The sequence below is a fragment of the Osmia lignaria genome, unplaced genomic scaffold (genome assembly GCF_051020975.1).
Source record: "Osmia lignaria lignaria isolate PbOS001 unplaced genomic scaffold, iyOsmLign1 scaffold0002, whole genome shotgun sequence".
NCBI classification, from domain to species: domain Eukaryota; kingdom Metazoa; phylum Arthropoda; class Insecta; order Hymenoptera; family Megachilidae; genus Osmia; species Osmia lignaria.
The window spans coordinates 25,158,287-25,182,103 of record NW_027478159.1 but is presented as its reverse complement, the minus strand read 5'-3'; positions in this window follow the sequence as shown (position 1 = coordinate 25,182,103).

Below are 23,817 nucleotides of genomic sequence, written 5' to 3'. Positions count from 1 at the left end.
TACAGAAACACCGTGGCCCCTTTCTTTGAGATAACTCTGCACGATTGCGAGCTGTAAATGCCACTTCCAGCTTAGCTGTGCAGAAGAAGAACAACAAGAAGAAGAAATATCTCGAAATATGTCCGTCAGGCCCCTTCCCTTGAGATAAATCTGCAAATATCTCGGAAACGAAGCGAGCTATGGCGAAATGTTGAGAGACCTTTTTTGTAGAGAATTAAGTTTCCCACTTTTTATGTTCTATGATATTTTTTGATCAGATGCGTAGTTCTCGAGATATATCAAGTTATTTAAAAGTTCCGAAGCCGCACCAACATAATAGAGATACAGAAACACCGTGGCCCCTTTCTTTGAGATAACTCTGCACTATTGCGAGCTGCAAATGCCACTTCCAGCTTAGCTGTGCAGAGGAAGAACAAGAAGAAGAAGAAATATCTCGAAATATGTCCGTCAGGCCAGTTCCTTTGAGCTGAATCTGCAAATATCTCGGAAACGAAGCGAGCTATGGCAAAATGTTAAGAGACATTTTTTGTAGAGAATTATGTTTCCTACAATTTATGTTCTATGATATTTTTTGATCAGAAGCGTAGTTTTCGAGATATATCGAGATATTTAAAAGTTCCGAAGCCGCACCAACATAATAGGGATACAGAAACACCGTGGCCCCTTTCTTTGAGATAACTCTGCACTAGTGCGAGCCGCAAATGCCACTTCCAGCTTAGCTGTGCAGAAGAAGAACAACAAGAAGAAGAAATATCTCGAAATATATCCGTCAGGCCCCTTCCCTTCAGATAAATCTGCAAATATCTCGGAAACGAAGCGAGCTATGGCGAAATGTTAAGAGACCTTTTTTGTAGAGAATTAAGTTTCCTACTTTTTATGTTCTATGATATTTTTTGATCAGATGCGTAGTTCTCGAGATATATCAAGATATTTAAAAGTTCCGAAGCCGCACCAACATAATAAGAGATACAGAAACACCGTGGCCCCTTTCTTTGAGATAACTCTGCACGATTGCGAGCTGTAAATGCCACTTCCAGCTTAGCTGTGCAGAAGAAGAACAACAAGAAGAAGAAATATCTCGAAATATGTCCGTCAGGCCCCTTCCCTTGAGATAAATCTGCAAATATCTCGGAAACGAAGCGAGCTATGGCGAAATGTTGAGAGACCTTTTTTGTAGAGAATTAAGTTTCCCACTTTTTATGTTCTATGATATTTTTTGATCAGATGCGTAGTTCTCGAGATATATCAAGTTATTTAAAAGTTCCGAAGCCGCACCAACATAATAGAGATACAGAAACACCGTGGCCCCTTTCTTTGAGATAACTCTGCACTATTGCGAGCTGCAAATGCCACTTCCAGCTTAGCTGTGCAGAGGAAGAACAACAAGAAGAAGAAATATCTCGAAATATGTCCGTCAGGCCAGTTCCTTTGAGCTGAATCTGCAAATATCTCGGAAACGAAGCGAGCTATGGCAAAATGTTAAGAGACGTTTTTTGTAGAGAATTATGTCTCCTACAATTTATGTTCTATGATATTTTTTGATCAGAAGCGTAGTTTTCGAGATATATCGAGATATTTAAAAGTTCCGAAGCCGCACCAACATAATAGGGATACAGAAACACCGTGGCCCCTTTCTTTGACATAACTCTGCACGATTGCGAGCTGTAAATGCCACTTCCAGCTTAGCTGTGCAGAAGAAGAACAACAAGAAGAAGAAATATCTCGAAATATGTCCGTCACGCCAGTTCCTTTGAGCTGAATCTGCAAATACCTCGGAAACGAAGCGAGCTATGGCAAAATGTTAAGAGACGTTTTTTGTAGAGAATTATGTTTCCTACAATCTATGTTCTATGATATTTTTTGATCAGAAGCGTAGTTTTCGAGATATATCGAGATATTTAAAAGTTCCGAAGCCGCACCAACATAATAGGGATACAGAAACACCGTGGCCCCTTTCTTTGAGATAACTCTGCACTAGTGCGAGCCGCAAATGCCACTTCCAGTTTAGCTGTGCAGAAGAAGAACAACAAGAAGAAGAAATATCTCGAAATAAGTCCGTTAGGCCCCTTCCCTTGAGATAAATCTGCAAATATCTCGGAAACGAAGCGAGCTATGGCAAAATGTTAAGAGACCTTTTTTGTAGAGAATTAAGTTTCCTACTTTTTATGCTCTATGATATTTTTTGATCAGACGCGTAGTTCTCGAGATATATCAAGATATTTAAAAGTTCCGAAGCCGCACCAACATAATAGAGATACAGAAACACCGTGGCCCCTTTCTTTGAGATAACTCTGCACTATTGCGAGCTGCAAATGCCACTTCCAGCTTAGCTGTGCAGAGGAAGAACAACAAGAAGAAGAAATATCTCGAAATATGTCCGTCAGGCCAGTTCCTTTGAGCTGAATCTGCAAATATCTCGGAAACGAAGCGAGCTATGGCAAAATGTTAAGAGACGTTTTTTATAGAGAATTATGTTTCCTACAATTTATGTTCTATGATATTTTTTGATCAGAAGCGTAGTTTTCGAGATATATCGAGATATTTAAAAGTTCCGAAGCCGCACCAACATAATAGGGATACAGACACACCGTGGCCCCTTTCTTTGAGATAACTCTGCACTAGTGCGAGCCGCAAATGCCACTTCCAGCTTAGCTGTGCAGAAGAAGAACAACAAGAAGAAGAAATATCTCGAAATATGTCCGTCAGGCCCCTTCCCTTGAGATATATCTGCAAATATCTCGGAAACGAAGCGAGCTATGGCAAAATGTTGAGAGACCTTTTTGGTAGAGAATTATGCTTCCTACAATTTATGTTGTATGATATTTTTTGATCAGAAGCGTAGTTTTCGAGATACATCGAGATATTTAAAAGTTCCGAAGCCGCACCAACATAATAGAGATACAGAAACACCGTGGCCCCTTTCTTTGAGATAACTCTGCACTAGTGCGAGCCGCAAATGCCAGTTCCAGCTTAGCTGTGCAGAAGAAGAACAACAAGAAGAAGAAATATCTCGAAATATGTCCGTCAGGCCCCTTCCCTTGAGATAAATCTGCAAATATCTCGGAAACGAAGCGAGCTATGGCAAAATGTTAAGAGACCTTTTTTGTAGAGAATTAAGTTTCCTACTTTTTATGTTGTATGATATTTTTTGATCAGATGCGTAGTTCTCGAGATATATCAAGATATTTAAAAGTTCCGAAGCCGCACCAACATAATAGAGATACAGAAACACCGTGGCCCCTTTCTTTGAGATAACTCTGCACTATTGCGAGCTGCAAATGCCACTTCCAGCTTAGCTGTGCAGAGGAAGAACAACAAGAAGAAGAAATATCTCGAAATATGTCCGTCAGGCCAGTTCCTTTGAGCTGAATCTGCAAATATCTCGGAAACGAAGCGTGCTATGGCAAAATGTTAAGAGACGTTTTTTATAGAGAATTAAGTTTCCTACTTTTTATGTTGTATGATATTTTTTGATCAGATGCGTAGTTCTCGAGATATATCAAGATATTTAAAAGTTCCGAAGCCGCACCAACATAATAGAGATACATCAACACCGTGGCCCCTTTCTTTGAGATAACTCTGCACTATTGCGAGCTGCAAATGCCACTTCCAGCTTAGCTGTGCAGAGGAAGAACAACAAGAAGAAGAAATATCTCGAAATATGTCCGTCAGGCCAGTTCCTTTGAGCTGAATCTGCAAATATCTCGGAAACGAAGCGAGCTATGGCAAAATGTTAAGAGACGTTTTTTATAGAGAATTAAGTTTCCTACTTTTTATGTTGTATGATATTTTTTGATCAGATGCGTAGTTCTCGAGATATATCAAGATATTTAAAAGTTCCGAAGCCGCACCAACATAATAGAGATACAGAAACACCGTGGCCCCTTTCTTTGAGATAACTCTGCACTATTGCGAGCTGCAAATGCCACTTCCAGCTTAGCTGTGCAGAGGAAGAACAAGAAGAAGAAGAAATATCTCGAAATATGTCCGTCAGGCCAGTTCCTTTGAGCTGAATCTGCAAATATCTCGGAAACGAAGCGAGCTATGGCAAAATGTTAAGAGACGTTTTTTATAGAGAATTAAGTTTCCTACTTTTTATGTTGTATGATATTTTTTGATCAGATGCGTAGTTCTCGAGATATATCAAGATATTTAAAAGTTCCGAAGCCGCACCAACATAATAGAGATACAGAAACACCGTGGCCCCTTTCTTTGAGATAACTCTGCACTATTGCGAGCTGCAAATGCCACTTCCAGCTTAGCTGTGCAGAGGAAGAACAAGAAGAAGAAGAAATATCTCGAAATATGTCCGTCAGGCCAGTTCCTTTGAGCTGAATCTGCAAATATCTCGGAAACGAAGCGAGCTATGGCAAAATGTTAAGAGACATTTTTTGTAGAGAATTATGTTTCCTACAATTTATGTTCTATGATATTTTTTGATCAGAAGCGTAGTTTTCGAGATATATCGAGATATTTAAAAGTTCCGAAGCCGCACCAACATAATAGGGATACAGAAACACCGTGGCCCCTTTCTTTGAGATAACTCTGCACTAGTGCGAGCCGCAAATGCCACTTCCAGCTTAGCTGTGCAGAATAAGAACAACAAGAAGAAGAAATATCTCGAAATATGTCCGTCAGGCCCCTTCCCTTGAGATAAATCTGCAAATATCTCGGAAACGAAGCGAGCTATGGCGAAATGTTAAGAGACCTTTTTTGTAGAGAATTAAGTTTCCTACTTTTTATGTTCTATGATATTTTCTGATCAGATGCGTAGTTCTCGAGATATATCAAGATATGTAAAAGTTCCGAAGCCGCACCAACATAATAGAGATACATCAACACCGTGGCCCCTTTCTTTGAGATAACTCTGCACTATTGCGAGCTGCAAATGCCACTTCCAGCTTAGCTGTGCAGAGGAAGAACAACAAGAAGAAGAAATATCTCGAAATATGTCCGTCAGGCCAGTTCCTTTGAGCTGAATCTGCAAATATCTCGGAAAGGAAGCGAGCTATGGCAAAATGTTAAGAGACGTTTTTTATAGAGAATTAAGTTTCCTACTTTTTATGTTGTATGATATTTTTTGATCAGATGCGTAGTTCTCGAGATATATCAAGATATTTAAAAGTTCCGAAGCCGCACCAACATAATAGAGATACAGAAACACCGTGGCCCCTTTCTTTGAGATAACTCTGCACTATTGCGAGCTGCAAATGCCACTTCCAGCTTAGCTGTGCAGAGGAAGAACAACAAGAAGAAGAAATATCTCGAAATATGTCCGTCAGGCCAGTTCCTTTGAGCTGAATCTGCAAATATCTCGGAAACGAAGCGAGCTATGGCAAAATGTTAAGAGACGTTTTTTGTATAGAATTATGTTTCCTACAATTTATGTTCTATGATATTTTTTGATCAGAAGCGTAGTTTTCGAGATATATCGAGATATTTAAAAGTTCCGAAGCCGCACCAACATAATAGGGATACAGAAACACCGTGGCCCCTTTCTTTGAGATAACTCTGCACTAGTGCGAGCCGCAAATGCCACTTCCAGCTTAGCTGTGCAGAAGAAGAACAACAAGAAGAAGAAATATCTCGAAATATATCCGTCAGGCCCCTTCCCTTCAGATAAATCTGCAAATATCTCGGAAACGAAGCGAGCTATGGCGAAATGTTAAGAGACCTTTTTTGTAGAGAATTAAGTTTCCTACTTTTTATGTTCTATGATATTTTTTGATCAGATGCGTAGTTCTCGAGATATATCAAGATATTTAAAAGTTCCGAAGCCGCACCAACATAATAAGAGATACAGAAACACCGTGGCCCCTTTCTTTGAGATAACTCTGCACGATTGCGAGCTGTAAATGCCACTTCCAGCTTAGCTGTGCAGAAGAAGAACAACAAGAAGAAGAAATATCTCGAAATATGTCCGTCAGGCCCCTTCCCTTGAGATAAATCTGCAAATATCTCGGAAACGAAGCGAGCTATGGCGAAATGTTGAGAGACCTTTTTTGTAGAGAATTAAGTTTCCCACTTTTTATGTTCTATGATATTTTTTGATCAGATGCGTAGTTCTCGAGATATATCAAGTTATTTAAAAGTTCCGAAGCCGCACCAACATAATAGAGATACAGAAACACCGTGGCCCCTTTCTTTGAGATAACTCTGCACTATTGCGAGCTGCAAATGCCACTTCCAGCTTAGCTGTGCAGAGGAAGAACAACAAGAAGAAGAAATATCTCGAAATATGTCCGTCAGGCCAGTTCCTTTGAGCTGAATCTGCAAATATCTCGGAAACGAAGCGAGCTATGGCAAAATGTTAAGAGACGTTTTTTGTAGAGAATTATGTCTCCTACAATTTATGTTCTATGATATTTTTTGATCAGAAGCGTAGTTTTCGAGATATATCGAGATATTTAAAAGTTCCGAAGCCGCACCAACATAATAGGGATACAGAAACACCGTGGCCCCTTTCTTTGACATAACTCTGCACGATTGCGAGCTGTAAATGCCACTTCCAGCTTAGCTGTGCAGAAGAAGAACAACAAGAAGAAGAAATATCTCGAAATATGTCCGTCACGCCAGTTCCTTTGAGCTGAATCTGCAAATACCTCGGAAACGAAGCGAGCTATGGCAAAATGTTAAGAGACGTTTTTTGTAGAGAATTATGTTTCCTACAATCTATGTTCTATGATATTTTTTGATCAGAAGCGTAGTTTTCGAGATATATCGAGATATTTAAAAGTTCCGAAGCCGCACCAACATAATAGGGATACAGAAACACCGTGGCCCCTTTCTTTGAGATAACTCTGCACTAGTGCGAGCCGCAAATGCCACTTCCAGCTTAGCTGTGCAGAAGAAGAACAACAAGAAGAAGAAATATCTCGAAATATGTCCGTCAGGCCCCTTCCCTTGAGATAAATCTGCAAATATCTCGGAAACGAAGCGAGCTATGGCAAAATGTTAAGAGACCTTTTTTGTAGAGAATTAAGTTTCCTACTTTTTATGTTCTATGGTATTTTTTGTTGAGATGCGTAGTTCTCGAGATATATCAAGATATTTAAAAGTTCCGAAGCCGCACCAACATAATAGAGATACAGAAACACCGTGGCCCCTTTCTTTGAGATAACTCTGCACTATTGCGAGCTGCAAATGCCACTTCCAGCTTAGCTGTGCAGAGGAAGAACAACAAGAAGAAGAAATATCTCGAAATATGTCCGACACGCCAGTTCCTTTGAGCTGAATCTGCAAATATCTCGGAAACGAAGCGAGCTATGGCAAAATGTTAAGAGACGTTTTTTGTAGAGAATTATGTTTCCTACAATTTATGTTCTATGATATTTTTTGATCCGAAGCGTAGTTTTCGAGATATATCGAGATATTTAAAAGTTCCGAAGCCGCACCAACATAATAGGGATACAGAAACACCGTGGCCCCTTTCTTTGAGATAACTCTGCACTAGTGCGAGCCGCAAATGCCACTTCCAGCTTAGCTGTGCAGAAGAAGAACAACAAGAAGAAGAAATATCTCGAAATATGTCCGTCAGGCCCCTTCCCTTGAGATATATCTGCAAATATCTCGGAAACGAAGCGAGCTATGGCAAAATGTTAAGAGACCTTTTTTGTAGAGAATTAAGTTTCCTACTTTTTATGTTCTATGATATTTTTTGATCAGATGCGTAGTTCTCGAGATATATCAAGATATTTAAAAGTTCCGAAGCCGCACCAACATAATAAGAGATACAGAAACACCGTGGCCCCTTTCTTTGAGATAACTCTGCACTATTGCGAGCTGTAAATGCCACTTCCAGCTTAGCTGTGCAGAAGAAGAACAACAAGAAGAAGAAATATCTCGAAATATGTCCGTCAGGCCCCTTCCCTTGAGATATATCTGCAAATATCTCGGAAACGAAGCGAGCTATGGCAAAATGTTAAGAGACCTTTTTTGTAGAGAATTCTGTTTCCTACAATTTATGTTCTATGATATTTTTTGATCAGAAGCGTAGTTTTCGAGATATATCGAGATATTTAAAAGTTCCGAAGCCGCACCAACATAATAGAGATACAGAAACACCGTGGCCCCTTTCTTTGAGATAACTCTGCACTAGTGCGAGCCGCAAATGCCACTTCCAGCTTAGCTGTGCAGAAGAAGAACAACAAGAAGAAGAAATATCTCGAAATATGTCCGTCAGGCCCCTTCCCTTGAGATAAATCTGCAAATATCTCGGAAACGAAGCGAGCTATGGCGAAATGTTAAGAGACCTTTTTTGTAGAGAATTAAGTTTCCTACTTTTTATGTCCTATGATATTTTTTGATCAGATGCGTAGTTCTCGAGATATATCAAGATATTTAAAAGTTCCGAAGCCGCACCAACATAATAGAGATACATCAACACCGTGGCCCCTTTCTTTGAGATAACTCTGCACTATTGCGAGCTGCAAATGCCACTTCCAGCTTAGCTGTGCAGAGGAAGAACAACAAGAAGAAGAAATATCTCGAAATATGTCCGTCAGGCCAGTTCCTTTGAGCTGAATCTGCAAATATCTCGGAAACGAAGCGAGCTATGGCAAAATGTTAAGAGACGTTTTTTATAGAGAATTATGTTTCCTACAATTTATGTTCTATGATATTTTTTGATCAGAAGCGTAGTTTTCGAGATATATCGAGATATTTAAAAGTTCCGAAGCCGCACCAACATAATAGGGATACAGAAACACCGTGGCCCCTTTCTTTGAGATAACTCTGCACTAGTGCGAGCCGCAAATGCCACTTCCAGCTTAGCTGTGCAGAAGAAGAACAACAAGAAGAAGAAATATCTCGAAATATGTCGGTCAGGCCCCTTCCCTTGAGATATATCTGCAAATATCTCGGAAACGAAGCGAGCTATGGCAAAATGTTAAGAGACCTTTTTTGTAGAGAATTATGCTTCCTACAATTTATGTTCTATGATATTTTTTGATCAGAAGCGTAGTTTTCGAGATACATCGAGATATTTAAAAGTTCCGAAGCCGCACCAACATAATAGAGATACAGAAACACCGTGGCCCCTTTCTTTGAGATAACTCTGCACTAGTGCGAGCCGCAAATGCCAGTTCCAGCTTAGCTGTGCAGAAGAAGAACAACAAGAAGATGAAATATCTCGAAATATGTCCGTCAGGCCCCTTCCCTTGAGATAAATCTGCAAATATCTCGGAAACGAAGCGAGCTATGGCAAAATGTTAAGAGACCTTTTTTGTAGAGAATTAAGTTTCCTACTTTTTATGTTGTATGATATTTTTTGATCAGATGCGTAGTTCTCGAGATATATCAAGATATTTAAAAGTTCCGAAGCCGCACCAACATAATAGAGATACAGAAACACCGTGGCCCCTTTCTTTGAGATAACTCTGCACTATTGCGAGCTGCAAATGCCACTTCCAGCTTAGCTGTGCAGAGGAAGAACAACAAGAAGAAGAAATATCTCCAAATATGTCCGTCAGGCCAGTTCCTTTGAGCTGAATCTGCAAATATCTCGGAAACGAAGCGAGCTATGGCAAAATGTTAAGAGACGTTTTTTATAGAGAATTATGTTTCCTACAATTTATGTTCTATGATATTTTTTGATCAGAAGCGTAGTTTTCGAGATATATCGAGATATTTAAAAGTTCCGAAGCCGCACCAACATAATAGGGATACAGACACACCGTGGCCCCTTTCTTTGAGATAACTCTGCACTAGTGCGAGCCGCAAATGCCACTTCCAGCTTAGCTGTGCAGAAGAAGAACAACAAGAAGAAGAAATATCTCGAAATATGTCCGTCAGGCCCCTTCCCTTGAGATATATCTGCAAATATCTCGGAAACGAAGCGAGCTATGGCAAAATGTTGAGAGACCTTTTTTGTAGAGAATTATGCTTCCTACAATTTATGTTCTATGATATTTTTTGATCAGAAGCGTAGTTTTCGAGATACATCGAGATATTTGAAAGTTCCGAAGCCGCACCAACATAATAGAGATACAGAAACACCGTGGCCCCTTTCTTTGAGATAACTCTGCACTAGTGCGAGCCGCAAATGCCAGTTCCAGCTTAGCTGTGCAGAAGAAGAACAACAAGAAGAAGAAATATCTCGAAATATGTCCGTCAGGCCCCTTCCCTTGAGATAAATCTGCAAATATCTCGGAAACGAAGCGAGCTATGGCAAAATGTTAAGAGACCTTTTTTGTAGAGAATTAAGTTTCCTACTTTTTATGTTGTATGATATTTTTTGATCAGATGCGTAGTTCTCGAGATATATCAAGATATTTAAAAGTTCCGAAGCCGCACCAACATAATAGAGATACAGAAACACCGTGGCCCCTTTCTTTGAGATAACTCTGCACTATTGCGAGCTGCAAATGCCACTTCCAGCTTAGCTGTGCAGAGGAAGAACAACAAGAAGAAGAAATATCTCGAAATATGTCCATCAGGCCAGTTCCTTTGAGCTGAATCTGCAAATATCTCGGAAACGAAGCGAGCTATGGCAAAATGTTAAGAGACGTTTTTTGTAGAGAATTATGTTTCCTACAATTTATGTTCTATGATATTTTTTGATCAGAAGCGTAGTTTTCGAGATATATCGAGATATTTAAAAGTTCCGAAGCCGCACCAACATAATAGGGATACAGAAACACCGTGGCCCCTTTCTTTGAGATAACTCTGCACTAGTGCGAGCCGCAAATGCCACTTCCAGCTTAGCTGTGCAGAAGAAGAACAACAAGAAGAAGAAATATCTCGAAATATGTCCGTCAGGCCCCTTCGCTTGAGATAAATCTGCAAATATCTCGGAAACGAAGCGAGCTATGGCGAAATGTTAAGAGACCTTTTTTGTAGAGAATTAAGTTTCCTACTTTTTATGTTCTATGATATTTTCTGATCAGATGCGTAGTTCTCGAGATATATCAAGATATTTAAAAGTTCCGAAGCCGCACCAACATAATAGAGATACAGAAACACCGTGGCCCCTTTCTTTGAGATAACTCTGCACTATTGCGAGCTGCAAATGCCACTTCCAGCTTAGCTGTGCAGAGGAAGAACAACAAGAAGAAGAAATATCTCGAAATATGTCCGTCAGGCCAGTTCCTTTGAGCTGAATCTGCAAATATCTCGGAAACGAAGCGAGCTATGGCAAAATGTTAAGAGACGTTTTTTGTAGAGAATTATGTTTCCTACAATTTATGTTCTATGATATTTTTTGATCAGAAGCGTAGTTTTCGAGATATATCGAGGTATTTAAAAGTTCCGAAGCCGCACCAACATAATAGGGATACAGAAACACCGTGGCCCCTTTCTTTGAGATAACTCTGCACTAGTGCGAGCCGCAAATGCCACTTCCAGCTTAGCTGTGCAGAAGAAGAACAACAAGAAGAAGAAATATCTCGAAATATGTCGGTCAGGCCCCTTCCCTTGAGATAAATCTGCAAATATCTCGGAAACGAACCGAGCTATGGCGAAATGTTAAGAGACCTTTTTTGTAGAGAATTAAGTTTCCTACTTTTCATGTTCTATGATATTTTCTGATCAGATGCGTAGTTCTCGAGATATATCAAGATATTTAAAAGTTCCGAAGCCGCACCAACATAATAGAGATACATCAACACCGTGGCCCCTTTCTTTGAGATAACTCTGCACTATTGCGAGCTGCAAATGCCACTTCCAGCTTAGCTGTGCAGAGGAAGAACAACAAGAAGAAGAAATATCTCGAAATATGTCCGTCAGGCCAGTTCCTTTGAGCTGAATCTGCAAATATCTCGGAAACGAAGCGAGCTATGGCAAAATGTTAAGAGACGTTTTTTATAGAGAATTAAGTTTCCTACTTTTTATGTTGTATGATATTTTTTGATCAGATGCGTAGTTCTCGAGATATATCAAGATATTTAAAAGTTCCGAAGCCGCACCAACATAATAGAGATACATCAACACCGTGGCCCCTTTCTTTGAGATAACTCTGCACTATTGCGAGCTGCAAATGCCACTTCCAGCTTAGCTGTGCAGAGGAAGAACAACAAGAAGAAGAAATATCTCGAAATATGTCCGTCAGGCCAGTTCCTTTGAGCTGAATCTGCAAATATCTCGGAAACGAAGCGAGCTATGGCAAAATGTTAAGAGACGTTTTTTATAGAGAATTAAGTTTCCTACTTTTTATGTTGTATGATATTTTTTGATCAGATGCGTAGTTCTCGAGATATATCAAGATATTTAAAAGTTCCGAAGCCGCACCAACATAATAGAGATACAGAAACACCGTGGCCCCTTTCTTTGAGATAACTCTGCACTATTGCGAGCTGCAAATGCCACTTCCAGCTTAGCTGTGCAGAGGAAGAACAACAAGAAGAAGAAATATCTCGAAATATGTCCGTCAGGCCAGTTCCTTTGAGCTGAATCTGCAAATATCTCGGAAACGAAGCGAGTTATGGCAAAATGTTAAGAGACATTTTTTGTAGAGAATTATGTTTCCTACAATTTATGTTCTATGATATTTTTTGATCAGAAGCGTAGTTTTCGAGATATATCGAGATATTTAAAAGTTCCGAAGCCGCACCAACATAATAGGGATACAGAAACACCGTGGCCCCTTTCTTTGAGATAACTCTGCACTAGTGCGAGCCGCAAATGCCACTTCCAGCTTAGCTGTGCAGAATAAGAACAACAAGAAGAAGAAATATCTCGAAATATGTCCGTCAGGCCCCTTCCCTTGAGATAAATCTGCAAATATCTCGGAAACGAAGCGAGCTATGGCGAAATGTTGAGAGACCTTTTTTGTAGAGAATTAAGTTTCCTACTTTTTATGTTCTATGATATTTTCTGATCAGATGCGTAGTTCTCGAGATATATCAAGATATTTAAAAGTTCCGAAGCCGCACCAACATAATAGAGATACATCAACACCGTGGCCCCTTTCTTTGAGATAACTCTGCACTATTGCGAGCTGCAAATGCCACTTCCAGCTTAGCTGTGCAGAGGAAGAACAACAAGAAGAAGAAATATCTCGAAATATGTCCGTCAGGCCAGTTCCTTTGAGCTGAATCTGCAAATATCTCGGAAACGAAGCGAGCTATGGCAAAATGTTAAGAGACGTTTTTTGTAGAGAATTATGTTTCCTACAATTTATGTTCTATGATATTTTTTGATCAGAAGCGTAGTTTTCGAGATATATCGAGATATTTAAAAGTTCCGAAGCCGCACCAACATAATAGGGATACAGAAACACCGTGGCCCCTTTCTTTGAGATAACTCTGCACTAGTGCGAGCCGCAAATGCCACTTCCAGCTTAGCTGTGCAGAAGAAGAACAACAAGAAGAAGAAATATCTCGAAATATGTCCGTCAGGCCCCTTCCCTTGAGATAAATCTGCAAATATCTCGGAAACGAAGCGAGCTATGGCGAAATGTTAAGAGACCTTTTTTGTAGAGAATTAAGTTTCCTACTTTTTATGTTCTATGATATTTTCTGATCAGATGCGTAGTTCTCGAGATATATCAAGATATTTAAAAGTTCCGAAGCCGCACCAACATAATAGAGATACATCAACACCGTGGCCCCTTTCTTTGAGATAACTCTGCACTATTGCGAGCTGCAAATGCCACTTCCAGCTTAGCTGTGCAGAGGAAGAACAACAAGACGAAGAAATATCTCGAAATATGTCCGTCAGGCCAGTTCCTTTGAGCTGAATCTGCAAATATCTCGGAAACGAAGCGAGCTATGGCGAAATGTTAAGAGACCTTTTTTGTAGAGAATTAAGTTTCCCACTTTTTATGTTCTATGATATTTTTTGATCAGATGCGTAGTTCTCGAGATATATCAAGATATTTAAAAGTTCCGAAGCCGCACCAACATAATAGAGATACAGAAACACCGTGGCCCCTTTCTTTGAGATAATTCTGCACTATTGCGAGCTGCAAATGCCACTTCCAGCTTAGCTGTGCAGAGGAAGAACAACAAGAAGAAGAAATATCTCGAAATATGTCCGTCAGGCCAGTTCCTTTGAGCTGAATCTGCAAATATCTCGGAAACGAAGCGAGCTATGGCAAAATGTTAAGAGACGTTTTTTATAGAGAATTAAGTTTCCTACTTTTTATGTTGTATGATATTTTTTGATGAGATGCGTAGTTCTCGAGATATATCAAGATATTTAAAAGTTCCGAAGCCGCACCAACATAATAGAGATACAGAAACACCGTGGCCCCTTTCTTTGAGATAACTCTGCACTACTGCGAGCTGCAAATGCCACTTCCAGCTTAGCTGTGCAGAGGAAGAACAACAAGAAGAAGAAATATCTCGAAATATGTCCGTCAGGCCAGTTCCTTTGAGCTGAATCTGCAAATATCTCGGAAACGAAGCTAGCTATGGCAAAATGTTAAGAGACGTTTTTTGTAGAGAATTATGTTTCCTACAATTTATGTTCTATGATATTTTTTGATCAGAAGCGTAGTTTTCGAGATATATCGAGATATTTAAAAGTTCCGAAGCCGCACCAACATAATAGGGATACAGAAACACCGTGGCCCCTTTCTTTGAGATAACTCTGCACTAGTGCGAGCCGCAAATGCCACTTCCAGCTTAGCTGTGCAGAAGAAGAACAACAAGAAGAAGAAATATCTCGAAATATGTCCGTCAGGCCCCTTCCCTTGAGATAAATCTGCAAATATCTCGGAAACGAAGCGAGCTATGGCGAAATGTTAAGAGACCTTTTTTGTAGAGAATTAAGTTTCCTACTTTTTATGTTCTATGATATTTTCTGATCAGATGCGTAGTTCTCGAGATATATCAAGATATTTAAAAGTTCCGAAGCCGCACCAACATAATAGAGATACATCAACACCGTGGCCCCTTTCTTTGAGATAACTCTGCACTATTGCGAGCTGCAAATGCCACTTCCAGCTTAGCTGTGCAGAGGAAGAACAACAAGAAGAAGAAATATCTCGAAATATGTCCGTCAGGCCAGTTCCTTTGAGCTGAATCTGCAAATATCTCGGAAACGAAGCGAGCTATGGCAAAATGTTAAGAGACGTTTTTTATAGAGAATTAAGTTTCCTACTTTTTATGTTGTATGATATTTTTTGATCAGATGCGTAGTTCTCGAGATATATCAAGATATTTAAAAGTTCCGAAGCCGCACCAACATAATAGAGATACAGAAACACCGTGGCCCCTTTCTTTGAGATAACTCTGCACTACTGCGAGCTGCAAATGCCACTTCCAGCTTAGCTGTGCAGAGGAAGAACAACAAGAAGAAGAAATATCTCGAAATATGTCCGTCAGGCCAGTTCCTTTGAGCTGAATCTGCAAATATCTCGGAAACGAAGCGAGCTATGGCAAAATGATAAGAGACGTTTTTTGTAGAGAATTATGTTTCCTACAATTTATGTTCTATGATATTTTTTGATCAGAAGCGTAGTTTTCGAGATATATCGAGATATTTAAAAGTTCCGAAGCCGCACCAACATAATAGGGATACAGAAACACCGTGGCCCCTTTCTTTGAGATAACTCTGCACTAGTGCGAGCCGCAAATGCCACTTCCAGCTTAGCTGTGCAGAAGAAGAACAACAAGAAGAAGAAATATCTCGAAATATGTCCGTCAGGCCCCTTCCCTTGAGATAAATCTGCAAATATCTCGGAAACGAAGCGAGCTATGGCGAAATGTTAAGAGACCTTTTTTGTAGAGAATTAAGTTTCCTACTTTTTATGTTCTATGATATTTTCTGATCAGATGCGTAGTTCTCGAGATATATCAAGATATTTAAAAGTTCCGAAGCCGCACCAACATAATAGAGATACATCAACACCGTGGCCCCTTTCTTTGAGATAACTCTGCACTATTGCGAGCTGCAAATGCCACTTCCAGCTTAGCTGTGCAGAGGAAGAACAACAAGAAGAAGAAATATCTCGAAATATGTCCGTCAGGCCAGTTCCTTTGAGCTGAATCTGCAAATATCTCGGAAACGAAGCGAGCTATGGCAAAATGTTAAGAGACGTTTTTTATAGAGAATTAAGTTTCCTACTTTTTATGTTGTATGATATTTTTTGATCAGATGCGTAGTTCTCGAGATATATCAAGATATTTAAAAGTTCCGAAGCCGCACCAACATAATAGAGATACAGAAACACCGTGGCCCCTTTCTTTGAGATAACTCTGCACTATTGCGAGCTGCAAATGCCACTTCCAGCTTAGCTGTGCAGAGGAAGAACAACAAGAAGAAGAAATATCTCGAAATATGTCCGTCAGGCCAGTTCCTTTGAGCTGAATCTGCAAATATCTCGGAAACGAAGCGAGCTATGGCAAAATGTTAAGAGACGTTTTTTGTAGAGAATTATGTTTCCTACAATTTATGTTCTATGATATTTTTTGATCAGAAGCGTAGTTTTCGAGATATATCGAGATATTTAAAAGTTCCGAAGCCGCACCAACATAATAGGGATACAGAAACACCGTGGCCCCTTTCTTTGAGATAACTCTGCACTAGTGCGAGCCGCAAATGCCACTTCCAGCTTAGCTGTGCAGAAGAAGAACAACAAGAAGAAGAAATATCTCGAAATATAACCGTCAGGCCCCTTCCCTTGAGATAAATCTGCAAATATCTCGGAAACGAAGCGAGCTATGGCAAAATGTTAAGAGACCTTTTTTGCAGAGAATTCTGTTTCCTACAATTTATGTTCTATGATATTTTTTGATCAGAAGCGTAGTTTTCGAGATATATCGAGATATTTAAAAGTTCCGAAGCCGCACCAACATAATAGAGATACAGAAACACCGTGGCCCCTTTCTTTGAGATAACTCTGCACTAGTGCGAGCCGCAAATGCCACTTCCAGCTTAGCTGTGCAGAAGAAGAACAACAAGAAGAAGAAATATCTCGAAATATGTCCGTCAGGCCCCTTCCCTTGAGATAAATCTGCAAATATCTCGGAAACGAAGCGAGCTATGGCAAAATGTTAAGAGACCTTTTTTGTAGAGAATTAAGTTTCCTACTTTTTATGTTCTATGATATTTTTTGATCAGATGCGTAGTTCTCGAGATATATCAAGATATTTAAAAGTTCCGAAGCCGCACCAACATAATAGAAATACAGAAACACCGTGGCCCCTTTCTTTGAGATAACTCTGCACTATTGCGAGCTGCAAATGCCACTTCCAGCTTAGCTGTGCAGAGGAAGAACAACAAGAAGAAGAAATATCTCGAAATATGTCCGTCAGGCCAGTTCCTTTGAGCTGAATCTGCAAATATCTCGGAAACGAAGCGAGCTATGGCAAAATGTTAAGAGACCTTTTTTGTAGAGAATTAAGTTTCCTACAATTTATATTCTATGATATTTTTTGATCAGAAGCGTAGTTTTCGAGATATATCGAGATATTTAAAAGTTCCGAAGCCGCACCAACATAATAGGGATACAGAAACACCTTGGCCCCTTTCTTTGAGATAACTCTGCACTAGTGTGAGCCGCAAATGCCACTTCCAGCTTAGCTGTGCAGAAGAAGAACAACAAGAAGAAGAAATATCTCGAAATATGTCCGTCAGGCCCCTTCCCTTCAGATAAATCTGCAAATATCTCGGAAACGAAGCGAGCTATGGCGAAATGTTAAGAGACGTTTTTTGTAGAGAATTAAGTTTCCTACTTTTTATGTTCTATGATATTTTTTGATCAGATGCGTAGTTCTCGAGATATATCAAGATATTTAAAAGTTCCGAAGCCGCACCAACATAATAAGAGATACAGAAACACCGTGGCCCCTTTCTTTGAGATAACTCTGCACGATTGCGAGCTGTAAATGCCACTTCCAGCTTAGCTGTGCAGAAGAAGAACAACAAGAAGAAGAAATATCTCGAAATATGTCCGTCAGGCCCCTTCCCTTGAGATAAATCTGCAAATATCTCGGAAACGAAGCGAGCTATGGCGAAATGTTAAGAGACCTTTTTTGTAGAGAATTAAGTTTCCCACTTTTTATGTTCTATGATATTTTTTGATCAGATGCGTAGTTCTCGAGATATATCAAGATATTTAAAAGTTCCGAAGCCGCACCAACATAATAGAGATACAGAAACACCGTGGCCCCTTTCTTTGAGATAACTCTGCACTATTGCGAGCTGCAAATGCCACTTCCAGCTTAGCTGTGCAGAGGAAGAACAACAAGAAGAAGAAATATCTCGAAATATGTCCGTCAGGCCAGTTCCTTTGAGCTGAATCTGCAAATATCTCGGAAACGAAGCGAGCTATGGCAAAATGTTAAGAGACGTTTTTTGTAGAGAATTATGTTTCCTACAATTTATGTTCTATGATATTTTTTGATCAGAAGCGTAGTTTTCGAGATATATCGAGATATTTAAAAGTTCCGAAGCCGCACCAACATAATAGGGATACAGAAACACCGTGGCCCCTTTCTTTGAGATAACTCTGCACGATTGCGAGCTGTAAATGCCACTTCCAGCTTAGCTGTGCAGAAGAAGAACAACAAGAAGAAGAAATATCTCGAAATATGTCCGTCAGGCCAGTTCCTTTGAGCTGAATCTGCAAATATCTCGGAAACGAAGCGAGCTATGGCAAAATGTTAAGAGACGTTTTTTGTAGAGAATTATGTTTCCTACAATTCATGTTCTATGATATTTTTTGATCAGAAGCGTAGTTTTCGAGATATATCGAGATATTTAAAAGTTCCGAAGCCGCACCAACATAATAGGGATACAGAAACACCGTGGCCCCTTTCTTTGAGATAACTCTGCACTAGTGCGAGCCGCAAATGCCACTTCCAGCTTAGCTGTGCAGAAGAAGAACAACAGGAAGAAGAAATATCTCGAAATATGTCCGTCAGGCCCCTTCCCTTGATATAAATCTGCAAATATCTCGGAAACGAAGCGAGCTATGGCAAAATCTTAAGAGACCTTTTTTGTAGAGAATTAAGTTTCCTACTTTTTATGTTCTATGGTATTTTTTGTTGAGATGCGTAGTTCTCGAGATATATCAAGATATTTAAAAGTTCCGAAGCCGCACCAACATAATAGAGATACAGAAACACCGTGGCCCCTTTCTTTGAGATAACTCTGCACTATTGCGAGCTGCAAATGCCACTTCCAGCTTAGCTGTGCAGAGGAAGAACAACAAGAAGAAGAAATATCTCGAAATATGTCCGACACGCCAGTTCCTTTGAGCTGAATCTGCAAATATCTCGGAAACGAAGCGAGCTATGGCAAAATGTTAAGAGACGTTTTTTGTAGAGAATTATGTTTCCTACAATTTATGTTCTATGATATTTTTTGATCAGAAGCGTAGTTTTCGAGATATATCGAGATATTTAAAAGTTCCGAAGCCGCACCAACATAATAGGGATACAGAAACACCGTGGCCCCTTTCTTTGAGATAACTCTGCACTAGTGCGAGCCGCAAATGCCACTTCCAGCTTAGCTGTGCAGAAGAAGAACAACAAGAAGAAGAAATATCTCGAAATATGTCCGTCAGGCCCCTTCCCTTGAGATAAATCTGCAAATATCTCGGAAACGAAGCGAGCTATGGCAAAATGTTAAGAGACCTTTTTTGTAGAGAATTAAGTTTCCTACTTTTTATGTTCTATGATATTTTTTGATCAGATGCGTAGTTCTCGAGATATATCAAGATATTTAAAAGTTCCGAAGCCGCACCAACATAATAGAGATACAGAAACACCGTGGCCCCTTTCTTTGAGATAACTCTGCACTATTGCGAGCTGTAAATGCCACTTCCAGCTTAGCTGTGCAGAAGAAGAACAACAAGAAGAAGAAATATCTCGAAATATGTCCGTCAGGCCCCTTCCCTTGAGATATATCTGCAAATATCTCGGAAACGAAGCGAGCTATGGCAAAATGTTAAGAGACCTTTTTTGTAGAGAATTCTGTTTCCTACAATTTATGTTCTATGATATTTTTTGATCAGAAGCGCAGTTTTCGAGATATATCGAGATATTTAAAAGTTCCGAAGCCGCACCAACATAATAGAGATACAGAAACACCGTGGCCCCTTTCTTTGAGATAACTCTGCACTAGTGCGAGCCGCAAATGCCACTTCCAGCTTAGCTGTGCAGAAGAAGAACAACAAGAAGAAGAAATATCTCGAAATATGTCCGTCAGGCCCCTTCCCTTGAGATAAATCTGCAAATATCTCGGAAACGAAGCGAGCTATGGCAAAATGTTAAGAGACCTTTTTTGTAGAGAATTAAGTTTGCTACTTTTTATGTTCTATGATATTTTTTGATGAGATGCGTAGTTCTCGCGATATATCACGATATTTAAAAGTTCCGAAGCCGCACCAACATAATAGAGATACAGAAACACCGTGGCCCCTTTCTTTGAGATAACTCTGCACTATTGCGAGCAGCAAATGTCACTTCCAGCTTAGCTGTGCAGAGGAAGAACAACAAGAAGAAGAAATATCTCGAAATATGTCCGTCAGGCCAGTTCCTTTGAGCTGAATCTGCAAATATCTCGGAAACGAAGCGAGCTATGGCAAAATGTTAAGAGACGTTTTTTGTAGAGAATTATGTTTCCTACAATTTATGTTCTATGATATTTTTTGATCAGAAGCGTAGTTTTCGAGATATATCGATATATTTAAAAGTTCCGAAGCCGCACCAACATAATAGGGATACAGAAACACCGTGGCCCCTTTCTTTGAGATAACTCTGCACTAGTGCGAGCCGCAAATGCCACTTCCAGCTTAGCTGTGCAGAAGAAGAACAACAAGAAGAAGAAATATCTCGAAATATGTCCGTCAGGCCCCTTCCCTTGAGATAAATCTGCAAATATCTCGGAAACGAAGCGAGCTATGGCAAAATGTTAAGAGACCTTTTTTGTAGAGAATAATGTTTCCTACAATTTACGTTCTATGACATTTTTTGATCAGAAGCGTAGTTTTCGAGATATATCGAGATATTTAAAAGTTCCGAAGCCGCACCAACATAATAGAGATACAGAAACACCGTGGCCCCTTTCTTTGAGATAACTCTGCACTATTGCGACCTGCAAATGCCACTTCCAGCTCAGCTGTGCAGAAGAAGAACAACAAGAAGAAGAAATATCTCGAAATATGTCCGTCAGGCCCCTTCCCTTGAGATAAATCTGCAAATATCTCGGAAACGAAGCGAGCTACGGCAAAATGTTAAGAGACGTTTTTTGTAGAGAATTATGTTTCCTACAATTTATGTTCTATGATATTTTTTGATCAGAAGCGTAGTTTTCGAGATATATCGAGATATTTAAAAGTTCCGAAGCCGCACCAACATAATAGGGATACAGAAACACCGTGGCCCCTTTCTTTGAGATAACTCTGCACTAGTGCGAGCCGCAAATGCCACTTCCAGCTTAGCTGTGCAGAAGAAGAACAACAAGAAGAAGAAATATCTCGAAATATGTCCGTCAGGCCCCTTCCCTTGAGATAAATCTGCAAATATCTCGGAAACGAGGCGAGCTATGGCAAAATGTTAAGAGACCTTTTTTGTAGAGAATTAAGTTTCCTACTTTTTATGTTCTATGGTATTTTTTGTTGAGATGCGTAGTTCTCGAGATATATCAAGATATTTAAAAGTTCCGAAGCCGCACCAACATAATAGAGATACAGAAACACCGTGGCCCCTTTCTTTGAGATAACTCTGCACTATTGCGAGCTGCAAATGCCACTTCCAGCTTAGCTGTGCAGAGGAAGAACAACAAGAAGAAGAAATATCTCGAAATATGTCCGACACGCCAGTTCCTTTGAGCTGAATCTGCAAATATCTCGGAAACGAAGCGAGCTATGGCAAAATGTTAAGAGACGTTTTTTGTAGAGAATTATGTTTCCTACAATTTATGTTCTATGATATTTTTTGATCAGAAGCGTAGTTTTCGAGATATATCGAGATATTTAAAAGTTCCGAAGCCGCACCAACATAATAGGGATACAGAAACACCGTGGCCCCTTTCTTTGAGATAACTCTGCACTAGTGCGAGCCGCAAATGCCACTTCCAGCTTAGCTGTGCAGAAGAAGAACAACAAGAAGAAGAAATATCTCGAAATATGTCCGTCAGGCCCCTTCCCTTGAGATAAATCTGCAAATATCTCGGAAACGAAGCGAGCTATGGCAAAATGTTAAGAGACCTTTTTTGTAGAGAATTAAGTTTCCTACTTTTTATGTTCTATGATATTTTTTGATCAGATGCGTAGTTCTCGAGATATATCAAGATATTTAAAAGTTCCGAAGCCGCACCAACATAATAGAGATACAGAAACACCGTGGCCCCTTTCTTTGAGATCACTCTGCACTATTGCGAGCTGTAAATGCCACTTCCAGCTTAGCTGTGCAGAAGAAGAACAACAAGAAGAAGAAATATCTCGAAATATGTCCGTCAGGCCCCTTCCCTTGAGATATATCTGCAAATATCTCGGAAACGAAGCGAGCTATGGCAAAATGTTAGGAGACCTTTTTTGTAGAGAATTCTGTTTCCTACAATTTATGTTCTATGATATTTTTTGATCAGAAGCGTAGTTTTCGAGATACATCGAGATATTTAAAAGTTCCGAAGCCGCACCAACATAATAGAGATACAGAAACACCGTGGCCCCTTTCTTTGAGATAACTCTGCACTATTGCGAGCTGCAAATGTCACTTCCAGCTTAGCCGTGCAGAGGAAGAACAACAAGAAGAAGAAATATCTCGAAATATGTCCGTCAGGCCAGTTCCTTTGAGCTGAATCTGCAAATATCTCGGAAACGAAGCGAGCTATGGCAAAATGTTAAGAGACGTTTTTTGTAGAGAATTATGTTTCCTATAATTTATGTTCTATGATATTTTTTGATCAGAAGCGTAGTTTTCGAGATATATCGAGATATTTAAAAGTTCCGAAGCCGCACCAACATAATAGAGATACAGAAACACCGTGGCCCCTTTCTTTGAGATAACTCTGCACTAGTGCGAGCCGCAAATGCCACTTCCAGCTTAGCTGTGCAGAAGAAGAACAACAAGAAGAAGAAATATCTCGAAATATGTCCGACAGGCCCCTTCCCTTGAGATAAATCTGCAAATATCTCGGAAACGAAGTGAGCTATGGCGAAATGTTAAGAGACCTTTTCTGTAGAGAATTAAGTTTCCTACTTTTTATGTTCTATGATATTTTTTGATCAGATGCGTAGTTCTCGAGATATATCAAGATATTTAAAAGTTCCGAAGCCGCACCAACATAATAGAGATACAGAAACACCGTGGCCCCTTTCTTTGAGATAACTCTGCACTATTGCGAGCTGCAAATGCCACTTCCAGCTTAGCTGTGCAGAAGAAGAACAACAAGAAGAAGAAATATCTCGAAATATGTCCATCAGGACCCTTCCCTTGAGATAAATCTGCAAATATCTCGGAAACGAAGCGAGCTATGGCAAAATGTTAAGAGACCTTTTTTGTAGAGAATAATGTTTCCTACAATTTACGTTCTATGACATTTTTTGATCAGAAGCGTAGTTTTCGAGATATATCGAGATATTTAAAAGTTCCGAAGCCGCACCAACATAATAGAGATACAGAAACACCGTGGCCCCTTTCTTTGAGATAACTCTGCACTATTGCGACCTGCAAATGCCACTTCCAGCTCAGCTGTGCAGAAGAAGAACAACAAGAAGAAGAAATATCTCGAAATATGTCCGTCAGGCCCCTTCCCTTGAGATAAATCTGCAAATATCTCGGAAACGAAGCGAGCTATGGCAAAATGTTAAGAGACATTTTTTGTAGAGAATTATGTTTCCTACAATTTATGTTCTATGATATTTTTTGATCAGATGCGTAGTTCTCGAGATATATCAAGATATTTAAAAGTTCCGAAGCCGCA